At 50.3% G+C, this 6459-nt stretch overlaps 1 pseudogene; it reads left to right on the forward strand.

Moving 5' to 3' along the window:
- The first annotated feature begins 1177 nt into the window (after nucleotides 1–1177).
- On the forward strand, nucleotides 1178–3986 carry LOC123462356 (annotated as a pseudogene).
- The last annotated feature ends 2473 nt before the right edge of the window (nucleotides 3987–6459 follow it).

Here is a 6459-nt window from a genome sequence, read left to right on the forward strand (position 1 = left end):
GGCTTGATTCCTGAACCCCAGGGAATCCAATTTCTCTACGTAGCTCTCCCCAGCAGGCTTAGAGGCCCTCCCAGATGAACTCCTGGACCCTGTAAACATCTCCTCCCCTCTTCACCCACTACCCACAACTCTGCAAACTTTTGTGGGTCTCTTGCTTCTTGGGAACATTTTCTCTGCTGGATCAGTGCCACTTGCCTTCAGGACAGGCCATGTCCATCTCTCAGGCCTCCTCTGCTATACCATCACCTTCTTGAGGCTGACGCTGAACAATGTGGGTGTGTGCAGCTCTGGTGGTCTGTTTGTGCTCATGTCCATTGGATACTTGGACCCAGGGACACTTGGCTGCAGGCATGTACCTTACCCTGATTGGGACCTTGCAGGTTTTGGTCTCTCAGTCCCTTCTTACCCTCCTGTTGGCAGTTCAGGTCTGGAAAGTTTCACTGCTTCCCCAGTCTTGGTGACCTCCTCCTGCAGCCTCCTTTTTCTGCTGACCCCACTCATGTGTGGGGGTTGTAAAGGTGACTGCCACTCTTCCTGCTCTGTCCCCCATCTGCCATCTGGGCTTTAAGCTCAATCTAAACCTCTCAGGAGTCACAGCTCTTGCCCCAGAGGTGTGAACAGCACCCACCCCACCCTGCACATAGTAAGAACAGGATTGAAACTGTGCGGCACAGGGAACTTCCTGAAGTTCCCCTTTCTACAGAGAGTTTCCTGTTAAGGGTGAGGGGGTGTCCAGACCTTGCCAGAACTACCTCATGTGGGCATATGAGTGTAGATGAGGCATTTCACCTGAGACCCAGGGGAGAAAGTGTTTTGCTGTCACCTGCCTCTCTGGGACCTGGGATCTATGAGCTGGCTGAGGCTGAACGATTGTTTACTTTATCCTGACTGCCTCCATAGAGAGGCTTTCACTCAGCTTTGACCTATGTTCATCCTTGGTGGGCGTGTCTCCCTGTCCTCTCTCTGTCCTGTGTTTTCTCAGGAGAGCCAAGATCAGTCTGTGGCTCAGGGAGGAGAGTGAGGGTTGAAGGCCAGGGAGGGCAGAGTGCATAAGGTAGGTCAGAAGGAGGAGCAAAGGGGCTCAGAGCTCTAGTTGAGCTCACAAGTATTGGGTACTGAGGCTATAGAGAGAACCAGTGCTGGGGCAGGAGGGCCCATGGCTAACCTGAGAGTGGACATGGGTAAGGAAGGTCCCTTGGGCTGGATTTCTAAAAGGAAGCAATTATCTGCATTTCTGGGATCAGAGACCCCAGTTTTGTTCTTGGGAGCTTGTGAGGACGTGGAGCAGGAGGTCTAAGCATGCAGTAGCAACTTGGAGTGCACAGGGCAGCGGACCTCACAATGGGGAAAATGGAGATACATTCAGTTCCTGAGTAGGGGCTACTGGAGGCTGTGGCACAGAGGAGAGAAAAGGAAGACAAAAGAGTTGGGAGGGGGCTGAAAGAGAGCACCACGGTTGGGGGATGAAGGGTACCAGCAGCTTCCACATGAGTGTGAGTGCACCCTAAATTGATGCTGGAGAGAGAAAAGGACTTCTCTGGGGGCATGGAGACACCAATTCTATGCAGCAGGAGGAAGCATTGAGGGTGGTATGAAAGGTAAGCGTGGAGGAGGTGGTAAGTCATGGCTGAGTTCCCATGGTTCCATCAGGAAGACTGTCCTTCAGAGAACAAAGAGCAGGAGGGGAGCCAGGAAGGCCAAGGGATGCCTTTGCTGGTAGGAGTTGAAGGGCAGGGGTGAAAGCTATGAGGAGGACCTGAGGAGTGTTGAGCTCCAGGAATGTGGCCCTGAGCATAGGTTTATGAGCCTGTCTGTACTGGTAGTAGGAGCTGGGCTGAATAAAAAGGCTCCGAAGGAACTTTGTCATGGAAGTACTATGGTTCAAGACTCACAAGAAGAAGTTATTGATCACACTAGTCTCAGATACAACTCCTAAAACAGCCTGCAAAGCAAAGGCCAGGGTAAGAGCTCTGATACCATGGAAGGTTCAGGGGATCTGAGAATAGGACCCAGTAGTCAGACCAGGTATGAAAAAATCAAAGAGGGGACAAAGATGGCCAGGGTGGTAGAGCTGGGGAAAGGGCTGGAGGCTCCATGGCTTTGCTGGCTACAGGTCATGGAGGGCTGGGTGAGGTGAGCACAGGGGCTAGAGGCCATAGGACATAGGTCATGGAGAGCTACCCTGGCTAGCAGTTTCAGAAGCTTTCTTGAAAGGTATTAGGGACAAGCTGGTTCATAGTGCCACAGGTATTCCCCAATGTAGTGAATCTGGGGTGGAACAAGATAAAAGTGAGGCAAGTAGAGCCAGCCAGTGGAATACCTGATACCACAAGTCTGCATGCTGAGCCCTGCCTGATCCTTTCAGAAGGCCAGGGTCCTGGAAGGGCTGAGGACAGAGGGCTTCCAGAGGCCTGGGCACAGCCTTATCCAACATCATGTTCACTCTCCCTTCCCTTGCTCTTTCAGCTAGCACCACCACTCCATCTGTCTTTCCTCTGGCCCCTGCATGTTGGGACACATCTTGCTCCATTGTGACCTTTGGCTGTCTGGTCAAGGGCTACTTCCACAGCCAGGGACCGTCTCCTGGAACTCTGGAGCCCTGTCCAGTGGCATGTGCACCTTCCCTTCTGTTCTGTAGTCTGTGCTCTATTCCCTCAGCAGCTTGGTGACTGTGCCTGCCAGCACCTGGCCCAGCCAGACTGTCACCTTCAATGTAGCCCACCTGGCCAGCAGCACCAAGGTGGACAAGACCACTAGTAAGAAGATGTTCAGGAGTGGGAGGGGTCCATTGGAAGTCAGGCTGGGTCAGTGCTGGTCAGGGAGGCGACCCCAACACAGGGTATCAGGGGTTGTTCATGGGTTTCTGTGCTAGAGGTATCTGCTCATGTGCCTCCCACTTAGGCTTTGTCCTCTGAGCTGCATGTTCATGTCCCACCTCCTGGACACATAGAGGTGGACACGGATCTCAGGCCTGTCAAGGATAATATCTGGGAGGAGCTGTGCCTGAGCCCATACCAGGGCCAAACTCCCCTGGCTTGAGGCTTCTCTCCTCTAACCCTGGTAATACTGAGTCTTTTTTCTACAGTGGCCAGAAGCTGGATGCCCAGCCCCTCTACATGTCCCAAGTGCCCAGGTAAGTCACCTGACCTCACTCTCCAGTTCCCGTTAGAATGGGAGTGTAAACAGGATCCCTTATTTCAAGGGTAGCCTAGATGATGATCTATCTCCTCCAACTCTCCCCATGAGAACCTGATCTTCTTGGGGGACCCATCTGTCTTCATCTTCCTCCCAAAGCCCATGGACATACTCATGATCTCCCTGACCCCCTAAGTCATGTGTGCAGTGGTAGATGTGAGCCAGGATGACCCCAAGATCAAGATCTTCTGGTTTGTGGATAACATGGAGGTGCACACAGCCCAGACCCATCCCAGAGAGGAGCAGCACAACAGCACATTCCGTGTGACCTGTGAACCTCCAGTCTTGCACCAGGACTGGCTGAAGAGCAAGGTGTCTAAGTGCAAGGTCATCAGCAAAGATCTCCCTTCTGCCATTGAGAGAAGGTGGAGCTTCAGGGGAAGGTTTGGGGGTCAGATGCTTATACATACAGAATTTGGCATGGACAACCTTCTGCCCTGGCAGTGACCTCTCTGCTAACCTCTATCCCCACAGGTTAATGTCATGTGCCATAAGTGTACACCATGCTCCCTCCCCAGGGGCAGGTGACCAAGAGCAAGATCAGTGTGACCTCCATGATCCTGGGTATAAACCCTGAAGACATTGATGTGGAGTGGCACTGCAATGGGCAGCCAGAAAATAACTACAAGTATATCCCTCCTGTCCTAGACTCTGATGGGTCCTACTTCCTCTATAACAATCTAGATGTGGACATGAATACATGGGAGAAGGAAAATATATTCACCTTTTCCACAATACATGAGGCTCTAAACAATCACCTTGTAGAAGATCATCTCCTGGTCTCCAGATAAATGAGCAGCATACCTAGTAGGTCCTCTGGTGTTACTGGACAGTGACACCTGCCCCCATTCCTCCCCATGTAAATAAAGCACCCAGGGCTGCCTGGTACCCTGTGAGACTGTCCTGTTTCTTTTGATGTTAGACCCAGGCCATGAGCTGTGTGAAGTGGTCAGGGTCTGAAACCAGCATTATTAGGCATAGAGTGTAGATCCTGCACTACCAGATCTAATGCATATAAGTCTACCTAGCCCAGCTGGATGTCATCCCTCACAGGAGAGGTTTCTTATTCCCAGACCCTCCGTTCAGCCAGAAATTGCTCCATGCTGGGCTGAGAGAGCCCCCTTGGTGGTCGCCAAGGTAAAGAACACAAGGAATACACAAACCCTAGCTCTGTCAGTCTGTCCTTCTTACCCCCTTCCTGCTCTATTATCTCTGTGTGCACTATAGGAGCATACATGGTAATGGGCATGCAGACCTACCTTGCTATCTCTACACTGATCCTAGGCAGCTCTGCATGGGATAGAGCTGCCCACCTGCAGAGATACTGACTACCCATGGGACATTTACTCTTGGACCTCAAAGGGACTGATACAGGTGTCCTGGCTGCCCATGGGAGGGAATCTCCAGGTATCCATGTGGACAATGAAGCCAGATCCATTAGACCCAGCCTGAGCAATACTCAGCCCACAAGGGAAAATGTACACATCTACTCTCTCTCTCTCTCTTTCTCTCTCACACATGCCTACACACTGGGGTCTCACCCACACCCAGCAAGGTGTCAGGCCCAAACTTTTCCTCAGCGTCCACATGTGGACCAGCTCATAAGGACACAGCCCTCCTCTTCTGAGGGAATTTACACCCTTCCCCACACAACACATAGGTCTCATCATAGCCAGTCTGTCCTTGGGCTCTCAGTGCCCCACTTCCACCCCACACAGATGATATACCTTGTAGCTGTGTGGCCTGGCTAACTTCCCAGTGTGGCAGATCGACTCTTACCTTTTTCAGGAGTCTTCATACTGATTTCCATAGTAGTTGTATCAGTTTGCACTCCCATCAGCAGTGAGTAAGGGTTCCTCTTTCCCCACAGCTTTACCAACATTTGTTATTTGACTTTTTAATTTTTATTTGTCTAATTAATTTGAGAGATAGAAAGCGGGAAGGGGGGGGGGGAAAGAATGGGTGTTCCAGGGCCTCTAACCATTGCAAATGTACTCCAGATGTATGTGTCACCTTGTACATATGCTTATGTGGGTACCGGGGGATTGAATTTGGCTAGAGGAGACTGTAGGTGGGTGCTATCTCTAGTTTACCTTCTCTCCATCCCACTGGTGAAGTGGATCATCTCCTTAGTGGTGGATCTGAAGCAGAAAATCACCTCCAACTATAGGAACATAGTTGGGCAAGGGACCTAGGCTTCCTCCTATCAGGACCTCAGGGCTTCCCAGGTTCTGCCCAACCCTGTCTATCCTGTTGAGCAGCCTGACACTCAGGACATAGTGGCCTCTCACTTAAGTGCCCTCTGATCCTATGACTCTCTGACCCTGCCACCTTCAATTCTTCCTCCTTTGGAGGATCATGTGGACATCAGGTTCTGTCCCAGTTTTTATTTGCCAAGACCCACATTGTGCCTCCATATCAGCTGTCAGGATAGTGGCCAGGGTCAGAAGCACCATATGTTCCACACTAGTGCTAGGATATAGGAGCCTTCAGTATAGTGGGGCACTTGTGGGAGGAGCTTGGAACCTACACTGCCCCTGTCAAGTAGGACAGGGACCATCCCTGGAGTCCACACTATTCTCTGAAACACTGGTCCATCAACACCAGGAACACAGGTCATCATGGGCATTGCAAAGAATGTTCTTTGATTCTCCAAATACAACTGAGGTCAGTTCATTCAAACAGTAAATGAAAATCCAAGGAGCTAAGACAACTGTCCTCTTTGTATGTGACACTAACATGCTATGGCTATGATTCTATTTTTAGATCCCCTTTTACTACCAGCAGGAGTCTCCAAGTGTTTCAATGCTATATAAATGTCTGAATCTAGAGGAGGAAAAAAATAGGCACACTGGAATGATTCCTCTTTTAAGAATTCTAGAATTTAAGATTTTATAAATAAAACTAGCCAGTTTTATCTAAGGAGACATGAAATCCATGTGAAAGGGGAGAGAAAATCCAAGTTTGGTCACCCAGCCATTTAGGGGGCACACCCCTCCCCACTTAGCTGAGCTTTTACATAAAGCTTAGAGTCATTGAGGAAAGATTTTGGTCACCAACCATAGGCGGTAGGCGCTCTTAACTAGCCAGGACCCCCTATGAGAGTGCAATCTTAAGGCAGAAGGCTGTAGCTAATTGCTTATCTCAGCACCCTAAGTTTACATTGCAACAGCCACTACTGCTCGCAGCTAGGGATACCAAGTAAGTAGAGTTGGTCTTCTTGTACTCAGACCTTTAACACACTGATTAGCACATTATCTAGGG

Source organism: Jaculus jaculus, chromosome 7, assembly GCF_020740685.1.
Source record: "Jaculus jaculus isolate mJacJac1 chromosome 7, mJacJac1.mat.Y.cur, whole genome shotgun sequence".
In the NCBI taxonomy this organism is placed as follows: Eukaryota; Metazoa; Chordata; class Mammalia; order Rodentia; family Dipodidae; genus Jaculus; species Jaculus jaculus.